Here is a 16,146-nt window from a genome sequence, read left to right as displayed (position 1 = left end):
TTTATATCATAGCTTTATCATACCAGAGTGGATGACATGATCTTTTATGTAACATGAGATTAACCTTTATTAATGGTTTGAATAATAATTTTACTAATATAAATAGCTATATAAATAGTTATTTATATACACATACAGACTGGGCTGATAATTAAAAGATAAAACGATAGAAAACGTGATATATTTGTGAAAAGATACGAGTCAAGATTAAAATACATAAAATAGCGTTATTTAATAACCTAAATCTTGATTGTTTTGATTGCACAACTGTTACAAATTTTGCGGCATGCCGGCAATAACAATTCAGCGCGACCAATCCATAAACCGGCAGGTTTTACTGTTCGAATATGACATTTATGATGTATATACTGTCCGTTATATACTCTCGATTTATTCCGGTCAGTTTATTAATGCCATTTGCTGGCCGATCTCTTTGTATGCAATGCTATATAGCTATATTCGAGATTACATTAACAGAAAACAAGTATGTGCAATTGAAATTTGTGACGTAATAATTTAAACTTATATGAAATAAATTCTTGACAATTTAGACAACGTTCAATCAACGTTTATTCAACGTTTATTCAACGTTTTTGAGATATATAACGAAAGAAACTGAAAACTCTGTTTTACATATAAGGGATGATTTTACTTCTTAACATTTTTTTACTTCTTAACGTTTTTTTTATTTCATCTATTTATGAATTAATTTATATATTACAAAATTTCATTAAAATCAGATTTTCGCAAGGTTTTCTCTGTTTCTCGTAAATTGGAAATTTGTATACTTCACACACATACTGTTTTTATATCTTTTGCGTACACTCGAAGTTCGAAATGTGGTAAAGTGACAAATAAGTTACAATTATATACGTTGCACTATGTGACTGAAAACACAAAATTGCATTATAGTTGTTCAACTACAAAGTTCACATTCATCGTCTCTGCCACTTAAGATTTGTTCTTAACATCCAAAGTTACAAAGTTTAACTCTATGATTCATCTCACAACAAAGCAGTAAAGAAACATGTGTAATATGGAGAGAAAATAAATTATAATTAAGAACTTATAAAAAATTAATTTAGTATATTTAATATTTCGTTCATTTTACACATTCAATGTCATTATTTGAATTCATTTTATTAGTACTTTTTCTCAAGTATAATTTTATGCTCATTTTATTTATAGAGAGAGAAAAAATAATTTTCACGTATAAAATTTTTAAATATTTCTTATAAATACGAGAATTAACAGAAACGTATGTGAATGTTTAATAAATAAAGAGGCGCAATAATCTTCACCTCACTAGCGGATAAGGTAGTATATATACTACATACAGATAATAAACTGTTGTTGGGAAATGAACAAGGAGAGAGCGAGAATAAAGGGAAAGATATACCGCTCGCGTAAGCAATTCTCGAAGGATATGTGCTCCGCTGTCATGCATGCATCGCATTCTGTCTGTATTTATGTGTATTCTACTCGGCTTCGAGAAATGTAAACCTATACATCTTTTAACAAAACCGACTCACAATTAGTTGGAGTGAGCTCGAGTGGATGGAATTAATCGGTATACATGCGAATGTAGCGAAACGTATACGGAAAGATACAAAGTCTTTAACCAAGTAGAACAGAATTTAATAAATAAGTTAATTATGTTCACATTATAAATGGCGAGGAATATTACATTAATATTTTATAGAACTGAATCGTTAATTTTATCTAAAATGTCATGTAATTTAATCCAAATTAAGTAAATTTAAAGTGATAATAATAGTATTAGATCGCATTGTGTACCTATAATGCAAAAAATAATGTTTTTTTTATATTAAAAATCCTAAATCGTAACTTCAAATACCTCTCAGTTTTTTCAAAAATTAATGTAATAAATTATATAAATATAATAAATTAAAAAATTAATATAAAAAAAAACTTATGTATCAAAAATAAATAAATCTAAAAATTTTGAAATTGTGTTAATTAATCATTAACAAGATGATAAAACTAAAAAAAAGGAGAAAACAATTTAAATGTTTTAGGTCCAATTGACTTTTTTTCGATACACAGATGATATAAATACAGTTCGAATTAATATGTTTTCATCAACAGTGCAGTGAACAGGAACGTTGTTCGCATTAATTTAAACTTTATTTGTACTGCATATGCTTATGCATTAGATAAAAATCGATTAGGTAGTCCTGAAATATTGTAATACGTAATTTCTTCCTCTTTTGTCTGAGATCTGTTATTCTGTCAAATGGTTAATTGATCCGATGGCATCAACATTTTTATATTTGTTTCTTTTTGAAAGGAATGTCTGAATTTAAGCTAAGACTTGGAATTCTATCTTTTGCAATAAACCATATTTCAAAAGCGTGTTTTCATTTCTAGTCCTCCCCTTGTTAATTAAATTTATTTGAAAAGCAAGTTTGATATTGTACATAGAAGATTAGCGTGCATATAGGCGAGCACGTTGAAACATGTAAGTGGAATCTTAACTAGAAGAAGAGAGAGAGAGAGAGAGAGAGCGCGTAACAATAAGCGCAATTGTCTCGCTAAACTAACAGCGATAGCAGACGATTTATTTAGATTGCATTGTATGCATACATAAAAAAGTATTTTATATATAAAAATGGTATAGGTATGCGTTTTATACCGAATCCAGCACATAATTAAAACAGAAAATTAAGACGCTGCTAATCAGTAATTTGACGTGATATCATTTGGTTTTTCATTATTAGGTCAACGTCCGCGACTGTTTTATGACCTCGTTGTGGCCTGAATATTTGCGATCGAAACAGAATCTCCGGTTGCGGTGCAAATTTAATTGCACGTCGATGGCGCTTTTTACCCGCGCTGCTATACGAGCATTACGGTTGCATCGGTCGATTAGTAACGCGACGATTCGTAAAGCGAGGTATACGAGTGCGTGAATGCCGAAGAATGCAGCACACTTTCTGTGTATCACACATACGTCGTGTAAAATTTAATCGGCTGCGTTACGCTCAATTATGTCAACGTGTTTAGCGGGTTTTTTCTTCCCCCACTCGTGGGACACGTCATTGCGCGTGAAACGTGCCACTTGACGAAACGACTCTTTTTTTCTGCCCTGTCGCTTTGTTGGCACATAGAGTCACGCGAAGGGTTGTTATTTTAACGACACGGCTTAACGCTTTTAATTCGCGTTATCGGATGCTCGATAAAGTGCCCTAGTACGATCATTCGGGGAAACCATTAGCTCTCGTTATGTTTCTTTAGCACATATTATACGCTAAATCGAATGAATAAAGATCACGAAAAAAAAGAACAATGAATCATTCTCACGCAGTGTGCATAAATAATTTACACAGATCGTACCTTGATAACAAAAGGGACGAACGCAAGTGAAGCGCAATATGGGACGATAAAATTTCAGTAAAAAAATCTCATAAATCTATAATCATTCTCAGTTAATACCTTCGAAAATATAACTACTTTTAATTAGTCATTAATAAATTTTAACTCTTTAACTAGATCTGTATAACAAATCAAACTACAAAGACTCCTTATAAATCAAAAGAAATTGGAAAGCTAAGGGCAATAGGAGTCAGGCGCAGAAGTCGCGCAAATAATATACCTATAAAACATAAAACTTCTTTATTCTACTAAACGCGCTTACATGTTTCGGCTCACTTTTGAGCCTTCTTCAAAGACAACACACACTAATATATACAAAATGTGAATAAAAGTTATCTTGTCATGGTGAGCTCCTTTACCTCGATAATTTAAATGCCAGAATTAAACCCAAATAAGAGTGAAAGAAAAAGAAAAAGAAAAACGGAGGAAATATTGGGAATATCGAAATAGAGAATATGGAAAAGAGAGAGTAATTTATCAAAAAACTTTAAGATTATATTAATTATCCCGAAAATAAGGACGCTCACCGTGATCACAAAGAACCATATCGCAAACATTACTATTAATAATTCAAAAATCGGTTCTTGATATGTTGGCCAGTATCAAACACAGTGAGTCACTTTTAGATTTAGCTAGTATTTTTTCGAGATTACAAATGGAAAAATCTAACATTAAATCGTTAATCAATTCCAAGACAATGAATATTGGAAAGTAAATAAAAAAATCACATCTTTAACTAGACATTTTCAGCTTTCCTCTCTATATCGTATGGATCGTTCAAACACGATTATTGTACGTCATCGACGCGGCTGATTTTTATAAGGGTTGAATACAGTGAAACTACAGAGCCAAGGTGACACGTGTCGCAATACTCGTTCAAACATTCCCGCAAGCGCTTCAAAACTTCTCATGTTAGATGACATAAGCGCGAAGCGGATTTCTCCACAATAAGTGTGCGACATAGGCTTTTCAGTATTGTTTGACATGTTCGTTCCAAGAACAACCCTCTGCCTCCATCTCTGTATCTTCTTCTCTTTGTATCCTCGCCACGAACAGTACTTCGAGAACGAAGCAAGAGAAGATGTTGAGTTCACTCGACGACACTCGAATTTTCGGGAAACCTCTTACTCGTGATCCTAGCAACCGCCGTGACGAGTCTGTGGATAAGCATGCTCACACAACATCGACCGCCGCGCTGAGACGACGAAGATCCGGGACTAACAACGGAAAGTGTCCTTCCGTAGACAGCAAGTCGCGGAAACGAGCACTGGTGTAATATTTGAAAATCCTATCGCTTGACAGAAATGTTGTGTTTGTGAATATACGTGTTCTTTGTGGATGACGTAGAAGATTTTACAACTACTTTCAAACTTAAATTGTTTCTTAGAATTTGACAATTAAATATATGTTCGTGATTTCAATTTGGATGGCGGTTTTTTTTTATTTTATAAAGTAAAATGAAAAATAAATTTTTGTTTCTTAATTTGATTAATAATAATTATTTTATTTTACATGTATTTAGGTATATTATGTTTTATATATACATTGAAAATAAAAATACTAAATTTTAATAAATATTTGTTTGAATAGTTCTAACAATAAGTAAATGTAAATATATATTTTTTTTTAATACGAAAGGCATTAATTTGATTTAACTATAATTTCTTTTTATTAAGTAAATATTTATTTACTGCAAATAAATGTTTAATTAGTATTATTTAAAGAAATACGTTAAAATTTAATACATTTTTTTTTCAATGACATCATTTTTCAACAAATTTTAAACATTAATTAATTTTTGAGAGTGTTAGCAAACATTAGAACCTATAATTTAATCAATTTTAAATAGATTAATAGAATATATTCTAACAAAAATTTAAAATAATATGAAAGTCGAGATTAAATACATTTTAATTTTTGTTTTAAAGCTTTTTTAAATGTTTCATATTGAAAACACAAAAGCTGAGAGCAGATAATCTTTAGGAAGATAATATCAAGTATTTATTGAGAAAAGATCATTTTCAATAAAAGATCTATTTTCAATAAAAAAGCTCTTCAAAATTCAATACAAATTTCACATAGCAGTTTATATAACTTTAATGCAACGTTTTTAGCACAAGATGAAGCACCGTTAAGGACTATGTATTTTGCATATTTATTTTAATATTTATATTACATTTTTATATAAGGAATTATATTTTATTCATTTTTATTTAAGTTATTATTGTATTTCTAATATAAATATAGATATATATTCAATGTCATCGTATGATCCCTTTGCGCTTCCATTTTGAATAATATTCTGCTCATAAATATTATCGTTCGATAATTTGGTAATGGTAAATCGATACTTAACGCTGGTCAATTTCCCAGAACTTTGAGTTACGATCAGTTACCAGTTAATGAGTGTTCACGCTACGGCAAACAGCATCTTCAAACGTGAAGCTATTGTTGGAGATACTATGTCATATTGATGGCAGCAGTATACGCCCGTGGACACAAATGGCAAGGAAGTCCTGCTAGCTACGTAACATTAAACACTTCCACGGGCCAGGGTGGCGCAAGTGAAATTACGAGCGGGGTTTGGAGAGTTTAACTTCAAGGCTCTTGAAACGATGATACCTATATACGAGGTGTTCGTTTCATTTCCTACTGGCAATTATCTATCCGTATTTATTCTTACGTTGTAAGAAGAGATTCGCTTCCTGTTCAAATGAAAGTTAAACAGTTTTAAGACTCACATTATGAACGATGTGTGCTAAAACATTTTCGCAAAGTTTATGCATTATTTGAAGATGCATTAATACTTTGTACTATATGTTAGATTATTGAAATCTATTGCTTCTCTTGGAGAAAATATCAAAATTTAGTCAAGTAAATGAGTAATACATATTTTATAAATTTTTTGGAATAAAATCTCACTCTACGAGTAAAAATTAGCCTGACTTGAAAAAAGCGGCTTAATTTTCAATTTTTAAGAGAGAGATTTTATCTTTATATATATATATATATATAGTAAGATTCACTCTAAAGATTTTAAAGGATATAATTTTATGAATTTGTCAGTAATGATGATTTATATTACACGTATCTTTTTCAATATTATCTCTGACAGTATGGAAACTTCTTGCGAGGAAACAAGAATTGATTTTGACATGCTTTGTTGTACACAGCAACAAAAAATATTAGATTCATATTTTTTACCTGCTTATCTCAATGTTTAGAAATCGAATCTTTGGAGTGGGAATCAATTAAAAAATTTGATATTTTCGAAAAATATGAATATATTATTAAGAGTAAAAAATATTATAAAACTGTATAAAACATTTTTTATAGACCTCATAGTTTTGAAAATATTCGCTGAAAATAAAAAACCCATTATTTTCGAGAAGTAATTTCGCAACCCCTAAAAATCCTGAGTTAAGTAAATAAAAAAATGTGAGTCTAATATTTTTTGATGCTTTACAATATATCTCTAAAACCCATCAACATCAGTAAGGGACAACCCCGATGGTTTCCTTGTTAGATCAATCAAAATGACGCGCTTCAGATTCATTTTTAAAGATTTACTCGATTCCACCGCGGAGCTATTCAACTTCCATTTCAATAAAATGTTCGTATCTCTGCCACTTCATGAGATATAACATCGGAATAGGGAAAACGGGCCACCCTGTACAGAGGCGAGAGAAACAGAAAGCGCTTGAGGCTATGTAACGTGTTCAACAGTAAGTAAAAGAGAGAGGGAGAGGGAGAGAGAGAGAGAGACAGAATGAAGCAATGTTGGAACGAGGATGAAGGCAGTGGAGGAGGATGCGGTGGAAGTTAGGTATAGATTATTGTTAGAAGGTTGTTGAGCCAGCAATATATCTTTGGAACTCTGCCTTGCTCTCTATGAACTCGCCTTTCCAGTACGCTAGGTACATACCTCACTAGACGCGACTCTCAACGCGGGATACCCACGTTGCCAATGTCTGGAACGTCCAACTCCTCGGAGACTCTTCCCGCAGGGGCGCATCTGCATGACGGTTAACGCGACTTAATCCTTTCGGTGAGAATAATCATTTGCAGATATCATCCATCTGTAGCTGAGGAGCTGTCTCGCAGACTTTGTCTTTGAACCTGTAAAACGAAGCGGTAAAAAGTTACTGGGTTTTTTATTCGCATTAGTTTTTATCGCGTTTGGTCGATAATGCATCGTTATTCGATAACGCGAGACGAATCCGTTAGATTCCGTCGGGTGTTATTGGCATATACCAGCGGATTGTAGCATTGGGCAGTTGTTGTCCACTTCGCGTTCAATTTCATACAAACGGTTAAGCTTCATTCTCTAAAGAATCCGTCCCTGATCTCGCCGTTTCATTCCCTTTATTTTCTCGGACTCCCTTTGTCAGCTGATTCGCCCTTAAAGGTAGGATATACCCGGAGTATGCCCGGTCGGTCTTGCGCCGGATTCCAATGTGATTTCCGACGCCGCTGTACTTTAATAAGAGAAGTTAGGAAGAAAGAGAGAGAGACGCTTAGGGTGCGATAAATGCGCCACAATAAATAAGAGTTAAGTGCGTCCAGCAGGCGTGAAGCAAAGGTAAACGAAGGGAGAGAAGAATAGAAGCAAAGATTGACAGATTGGATTGTTGCCGGGCGAAATATCAGACCATTTCGCATTCGACCCGGTCTCTATTCATGTTTGGCCCTGTTCCTACTTCTTAATACCGATCAGTTGAAGAAGTGAGTGAATATATCATTACGTTCGGTTTGCCAAAGAATTTTCCATTTTCGAAAAAATGTATTTGAAGCAAATATATTGGTATTAATTTTTAATATTAATTATTTACTTTATTTTAGAAGTGAGTGAATATTATTATATTATATTTTAGTATAGATGACAAGATAACGGTTTAATTTCATATACATACTTTGAGAGAATATTGGAAGAGGTATTGGAAAAGATCTAATCTAATAAATTTAACAGAAATTTAGAACGAGATGTTTGATTTTCATTAATTAATTATATGAAATATTGATTAAAAACCTGTTTTCTTCATGATAAATAATATTAAATTTTTTAATATTCTTTTATATATATATATATATATGAATGTTCCATCAGCTGAATTAATAGATGTTATTATTTAAAAGTATCCTGTGTTGCGTATTTTTTGCTATATAATTGATTGTTACAGTGATACAAGTATCTTTATGACTGTATTTTAACAATTCAACTTTAACTAATGCAATTTTATTATTAACGCAATGGCAATAGCAACTATATTTTATTCGAAATTTTAGATATTTCGGATTGCTAGGATTTAGTACAAAGGAGACATTTGTTCGGAAAAAGTGAATAATAGATTAAAAGTACTGTGAATTGTATATAAAAATATGAAATATTTTTATTGCAATAATAGTGGGCCAATTTTTGGATTTCTGAATGAAGTTTCATGTACCATTTTGTGCGCCTGAATGCGATAAGGATTTCTTGGTTGCATATAATTTTTCACTCCCAACTTCGCACGTGATCTTAGTTCTATTCTCGAATATATTCTGAATCGTTTCAGTATCGGATATGGAAAATAATCCGGCAAATTGCTTTTATGCTGTTGAATTTCTCGTCAACGAGTTAATCAAATATGCCTTGTTGCAGTTTGCTCGAAGGCGTTCTAGCGTCAAATTCAACGGCTTGTTGAGTGGGCAGCTTTTAAATTTCCTTTCTCATTGAGGCGAAGCTGCACGCGATGAATAATTCACGAAAACAAATAATAGGGACACATCACGAGACTACGCGTAAAAGGTACTATCGTTGTGAATCTTGTTAGATATCTCGTTATTCGCAACGACCCTCTCGTAAAGTGTTAATCGATTGTATCGAACGCTCAAGGTAACGGTGTCCAAACCGACCGTTCGATCACGATTTACGATCGATAAATGCCACTTAAAATGCCACCTCGATGTAGAAAAAAGTAGAACGCAGCAACCGTGCGGCAGAGCCATCATAAAATATACTAACACCGAAAAATGGAACTAGAATTTATGAGTTGAGAGTGAAACGAAATTTCGTAACGCGCTACGAGTAAAATATGTACGCGATTTTTCTCATTACTGTTTATGCCGAGGGAAAAAAATGTACTTATCACGACGGTAAGCAACGCTTGTTGTTGCGAGGACATTTATTCTCTGTGAAACATGACAGTAATGGCAAAGAAATGAATACCTACTCTTTGCTCGATTTTCTCCCTTTTTCCAACTACTGAAAACTTTTATATATATACATATAGAGAGAGAGAGAGAGAAAGAGAACTTGTGATTTTGGCAACTTTATTTTACTGCGTCGAGATTTCTTCTTTTCAACATCTGTCGTTGTAGATATCGCCAGTATCAAAATGTAATATAACGCTGATGTAATTCTATAAATGTGAAATCCGTTTCAAGCGAGATTATTATTCCATTCGCCTGAAAATATCTGCTGTTGTCGAGGTCAAGGATTAAAAGCTTGTTGAAACGGCTCATCCAGTACGTAGCTTTTCATTCCACAAAAGCGCTTGTCCTCGATAGCAGGGTGGATCGGATCGGATTTTCAATCTACACGTATTTCATGACGTTCGACGAAGTAGATATTATTTAATAAACGACGCGAACAAAAGTGGCGAACGGGGACAGAGAGGATGGAAAACCGAGTCGATGGAAATGCAAGGAAGAACGCACTTCACTTCCGAGGATATAACCGGTTGTACGAAGGAGAAAATAGAAGGTAAAGGGAAAAATAGAGAAAAAAGAACGACGCCACACAGGCAAGGAAACCAGGTCCTTGAGGCAGTTTTACGTCGGGTTGCAACTATGTCGCAAAGCAAATTGGATGACATAAGGGGGGAATAATGCAAAAACATGTTCTTTACGGTAACTCACAGGAGATGGTATCAACAATATTTTTCTCATGAATTTCCTTACTTGAATCTATTTTTAATCCTTTTTTTAAACCCTTTAAACGAATCACAATATTGCCGTTTCTTTTCACTTTTTACGAAAACGAAGGAATTAAAAGGAGAGTCAAATTCGCCAGTTTAGTTCTCGTTAACACAACTGCACTTTTAGATAGAATTAATGTTACTAAAATTTAGCAGAGATAATCAACATAAATTCAATGAGATAATGTCTCGTGATAATAAATTGTTCACGAGATATTAATCGCGACGTAATAATGAATTGCCGTGCAACGAAGTTTTTTTAAGATCAAGATTTCTTCGAGACTTGCGACAAACGTTTGCGACGTTCTTGAATTTTAATAGCTTCATCGCATAAACGAATAATAACTAATTAACATATTTCTTTAATTAGTTAAATATATAATTTACCTAATATCTATTTAAAACGAAATAAAATAAGTTACATTAAAAGAGATTAATAATTATTATTATTCAAATTCAAATTAAATTAAAAGACAATTTATTCAAATTAACTGAAAATGAAACTTTTATTGATTATGTTTTAAAATATAATTCTCGTTTATAAAATAAAATTGTCTAACTTTGAATTATTTTTTACAACACTATCAATATATAATATACAATATTATTAATTAAAATGTCTCGCCTATATTTTTATATTTTATGTAATAATTTAAATACATGTCAATAATTTTACAATATCTCGTTATAATGGTAACTCTGAGAATGCTAATTTGTTTAGCATTTCGAGCCCGGATAATCTACTACCGTTATATTACTACAGAGGAATTACGGAGGTCCGTCGTTTTTGCACGTTTCCTTCTCATTATTCTTACTTCGCTCAGAGCGCTCTCCGACACACGAGAATTTTCACTTTGTTCTTTGAGTTTCGTTCGTAGAATTCCCTGGTAGCCTTTCGGCGATTAGAGATCTAGGATTAGTTAGTAATGTCGAAAGAGACCCTTCGGCGTCTCGAATCACATTAACTACTGAATGAGGATGAATTTAAAGAAGACTAAGGGCTCTCTTTTTTAACGAAATCGTTTCTGATGTCTGAGATCAAGTGGCATCTTGCGAATGCCATTTCATTGCAGCAAATGCATTACAATGTGAACAATACGTAATGAAGGTTAAAACTGTGAGTATTGCAGTTTTATACAATTTACATCAACAATAAAAAATATTAAATCAACAAGACTAAAATACACAGTTATTTCCAATTTAATTATACAGTAAATTAAAAATGTATTTTTTTTGTAACGGAATAATTATTTCTTTCAATTGGAAAGGAAAGATTAACACCCAAGTGTTAATCAATGTCAAAGAAATTAATCAATGTGTGATAAAAATTTCCTGAATATCGGAAATTGGAAATTACTGTTATGGTCTCTCGGATATACGATTTTCTTGCAGGATAAGCTATTCTCGCTAATACAAAGATATCGTTTTATAAACTGACAATTCAAAAGGTGCAAATAAGTAATTTACGCTCAAATATAAGCATAATTTATTTAGAATAAAACATTCCCTTATTTGACTCACAATCAATGACTTTCATACGTGCTTTTCAGAACGTAATGAGTTTCTTTTCGCGTCGGAACGGCCACTAATAGCGTACATAGAGAACAAACGAGAATAGCTTTAGTCTTGAAATTTTCTCGAAAGCTTTGGCCTCGTTCCATGAGATACTCCGCAACGTGACGCCGTTCCTCTTTCCGTCACGGAAATCCGCAGCTTTCTGAACGTCGAGGTAAGTCTCTGAGTCATTATGTAACTAATTTTAACTATCCTCGACACTGCATTTTGTTAACAATTGTATACATTGGTCGTCTATTGTATTATCAGTAAATTATTAATCATTAATTTAACTTTGATATTAATTACGTTTGCAACAAACAAGAATATTTAATTTGGAAACAATATACAGTAATGAAAAGGAAAATATAATATAATATCTAAAATTGTAATAATCCCAGGTAAAACACAAAATCATAATAAAATCACAACATCACTTAAAATCATTTTAAAATTATTAATCACACCAAAAATTCATCGCAAAATCATCATCAAAAGTGTATCGAACACATCATTATAATTTTTCTTAAAATGGTTTTTGTTCAATATCATCTTGATTTTATTACAATTTTGTATTCTATCTGGGATAAATATAATATATTATAATTTTTTTCCTGTTAGTACGTTTATGATTCGGTTTTCAAAGAATTTTTTCAAATTTCATTAAGAATATAAAAAATATTACAACCCTAATTGAAATGTATGCAGTTTTCTTAGATCCAGTTACTGTCTAACATGTTTTCGTTAGTAACAATATTGCATAACAAGTGGATAAGAACTTGATAGAGTTTTATTCAATGACTGCAGCAATTCTTCTGATAAAAATATGCAATTTGCTTAAATACCTGCATAATTGTTGTCTAATATTAATAGATTACACTGTGGAACATTGATTTTGTCTTTGGCTTGCGAAGTATTATTTCCGAAGTATTTTTTGATGCTGAAAACGATACTGTCCTCACGCACAGAATTTGTCTATCACGTCACATTTCTGAGAAAATTGGGATAATATAGGCAAAAATTGACGATTTTGGCCACTTTTATAATGATATTGTGGTTAAGGAAATTTTATTTTGCCAATTTTGAGTACACTAAAGTACTATGTTTTACCTTCAAAATGAGATTGTTTTATTTCTGTACGATTTTTTATGATCAAGTTACGTGGGTTTGAAGTTATCACCGTTTCTGAAGTTTACTCGAAGAAGCTTACTCGGACTACGTTCCAAAATGTCCTTTTCGAGGAAAATTTTACTCGAAGTATTATATATGGTACACGTAACGTATACTATAATATATCGAGCAAAATTTTTCTTGGAGTGACGTTTTGGATTGCTTCCACGTTGTGCACTTCGGAAACACATGTTGTAGCTGAATGATCTTCTAGCGACTGTTATGGTAATTTCGGAATGTCAAGTCTAAGAAACACCGATCAAAATATGACACTTGCTAGCTATAGTATACATACTCAAGAGATACAGTAGAGTCTCGCGCCAAGTGAATGCGCAGCGTGACAGCGCGAGGCAGCGTATGTATGCCTAACTTTAAATCCATGTAACTTGGTCATAAAAAATCGTATAGAAACAAAAAACTCATATTGAGGATAAAAGATAGCACTTTAAGATAGTGTAGACAAAATTGGCAAAATAAGATTTCCTTAATTGCAATACCATTCTAAATGGCAAAAATCGTCATTTTTTGCTTGTATTACCCCATTTTGCTCGAAAATGTGATGTGATAGAATTTTTTTTGAGCACGGATTCAAATTCAGCAGCTAAAAATCTTTGAGAAATGACACTCTAAATGCCAAAGACAAAAAAAGTCAAATTTTATTCCTCAGTGTTATTATTAGCTAAAATACTACACTACGTGGTCCATTTTATTGTCCTGTTTTTGTTCAATAAATGGGTTCAGATTTAGCGTATCTTTTGTGCATAGTAATTGCAGGCAAAGCGTCTCCATTGAAATATCTTCAGTACTTTTACTTACTAGACAGAGTTAATATAACTATCCAGTGACTGTTAAAAAAATACATGAAATTTTTATCAGGGGAGTTCATTTTCGATAATACCACGAAACATTCTTTCGCACTTTGATCGAGAATGGAAAAGGTCAAAAGCTAAACGGCTCAGCCGATCCCATCGAAGAAAGGACAAAGCTGTCTCGAGGACAATCCTTCGGGAATGAACGTGTGTATTACAGGAACGTTTAATGCTTAGTGAAAGAAAGCAGGTCGGTCACCGAGCTTTTTAAATTAGATATCATAAAAGATATTTCATAAAGTTTCGTGCTTGAATTTAAAAAGCTTATGATATATAGAAGAAAGTGAATTTAAATAAAAATATGAAAATATTATATTAGGAATTTTTAATAAAACGGTCTTGTTCATTTGTGGAAAGTATTAGAAATATGTTGTGTGACTTTTCACTTAATTTCTTTCGGTATTGGAAAAAGTAGGTATATATGGAAGCATAAGAGGAAGAGGAGTGATATATTTAAACAGTATAAAAAAATTACTTTATGCTCTAAATAAAATTCTTCTATGTAACATATATTTGCAACATATAGGGTGATTAACATAAATAAGCTTTGTTTATAAGATTTTATTTATAAGATTAACATGAATGCACTTATTGTTGACCGGATGTTTACGTATTATAAATATACATAATTCTACAAATATAGGGAAATGTTTTCAAAGGAAAATCTTTTTAACTTTATTACATTTGTAATTGTTATTAAAAATGCATAGAATAAGTCACTTTGCGCTGTCATTCACCACGATGCTTATGGATTGGAAAATCTGAACAAAGAATAGGGGTGCTGGTCTCATTTTTGAAAGAGCAGCTTTATTCGCCATTCAATGAAGGTAATCCGGCATAGGTCAAGGTAAAAAAAAAGTTGCTAGCCCGAGGAAGGCGAATTAGGAAAAATTAAAAACCTTAAGCCGGATTACGAATCTCTAACGAGAAGATTGGCGCTCATCATCCGCTCTGTTAGTCCCGTTCCGGCTGATTTGTCGAGACGATTTATATCCCAATCTTTTTCTTGGTTGCGCCATTTTCTACCTTCCCCTCCTCTTCCACCTCTCTTACGATGTAGAGATCTTTGTCCGTATTCCGTCGTCGCGTTTCCCTATTATTGAGGGCAATTCGACCAACGACTCACCGAAATCCGCGCTCATAATTTGCGGTTGGACCTATTTGCAACTCCAACGAGGCGAGAGCCTCGGGCTTCTTTCTGCGCAACAATTAAGGCGTAGTTACCGCGCGCGGAGCAAGAACTAACGCCCTTTGAAAACAGTTTAAAAGTTACTACTTTGAGCTTTCGTAACTCGAATTAACGTTTCGTTCGTCCTCGCATCGCTTGCCGTCCGCCCGTCTCGCACGATGCCCATACCGTGATCTCATTGTGCGCTTCCGCGCGCTCGCGGAATCGAGTTTGCCGATATTTGAGTATGTTTGCGCGCAAACTTTCCCGGAATATCAATTTTTGCTCATTTCTGGCGAAGTGAAAAGAATGGAAGCTCTCCCATTAAATTATGCAAATATGCGCGGATTGCAGCCTCGTCGGGCTGCCTTTTGGTTTGTACTAGAAGGGTCAAGGAAAATATAGATCGTAAGTGCTTCAATTGCAAATATTTGTTTTCGCGAAGATATCGGGATGATTCTGGCTCGATTGGCGACGAGAAATGCAAATAATCTGATTTATTTTTATGACTATCAATACCAATATCGCATTTTTCATCGAACTCTCTCGCTCTAATGCATATGGCGATAAAATAAAGTAAAAGATTTCAGAAATGCAAAGCTTATACATCTGTCCTGTACTGATTTATATTCTGCAGAAATAGTGCTATTTGTATAAAATCTGAATTCGCAAGTAGAAACGAAACATACGAGACAGATCGGAATAGAACGCGGCTAACTCATCCAATAACAATGTCACGGAAATAAGGCAGTTTATGCGCATAGGAGCATAACCTTCCGGTGATATTCGTGTTTACGATCTTGCTGTTCAGAACGTTGCCGTTTTTTCATATTGAAATTGCAACATTGCCAAAAATCATGCAACCAAAGTAAGCTTATATCTAATCCTAACAATGTTTTCCAGTGGTTCATTATGGTACTTTAAGAAGTACTATAGCTGTGTATTTGTATATCCTGACTCTGTCCAATCTTGCTCTGCCCAATCTCGCTTCTGTCCAACCTTGATATAACTGGAAAATACCTCCTTTGTA

The 16,146-nt window shown here is 33.1% G+C and overlaps 1 protein-coding gene across 1 annotated transcript in view; it reads left to right on the top strand.

The window, feature by feature from the left end:
• The first annotated feature begins 11,947 nt into the window (after nucleotides 1–11,947).
• LOC108726941 (neural cell adhesion molecule 1) overlaps nucleotides 11,948–16,146 on the top strand; it is a 173,081-nt gene continuing 168,882 nt past the window's right edge. Inside the window, exon 1 of the mRNA XM_018454780.1 lies at nucleotides 11,948–12,084. The gene's annotated coding sequence lies outside the window, so the exon portion shown is untranslated. The remainder of the gene's footprint in view (nucleotides 12,085–16,146) is intronic.

This window comes from Mycetomoellerius zeteki, unplaced genomic scaffold, assembly GCF_001594055.1.
Source record: "Mycetomoellerius zeteki isolate Tzet28-1 unplaced genomic scaffold, Tzet1.0 scaffold457, whole genome shotgun sequence".
Taxonomy (NCBI): domain Eukaryota; kingdom Metazoa; phylum Arthropoda; class Insecta; order Hymenoptera; family Formicidae; genus Mycetomoellerius; species Mycetomoellerius zeteki.
Note: the sequence above shows the minus strand (reverse complement) of the source record. Positions and strands in the feature narration are given on the sequence as shown.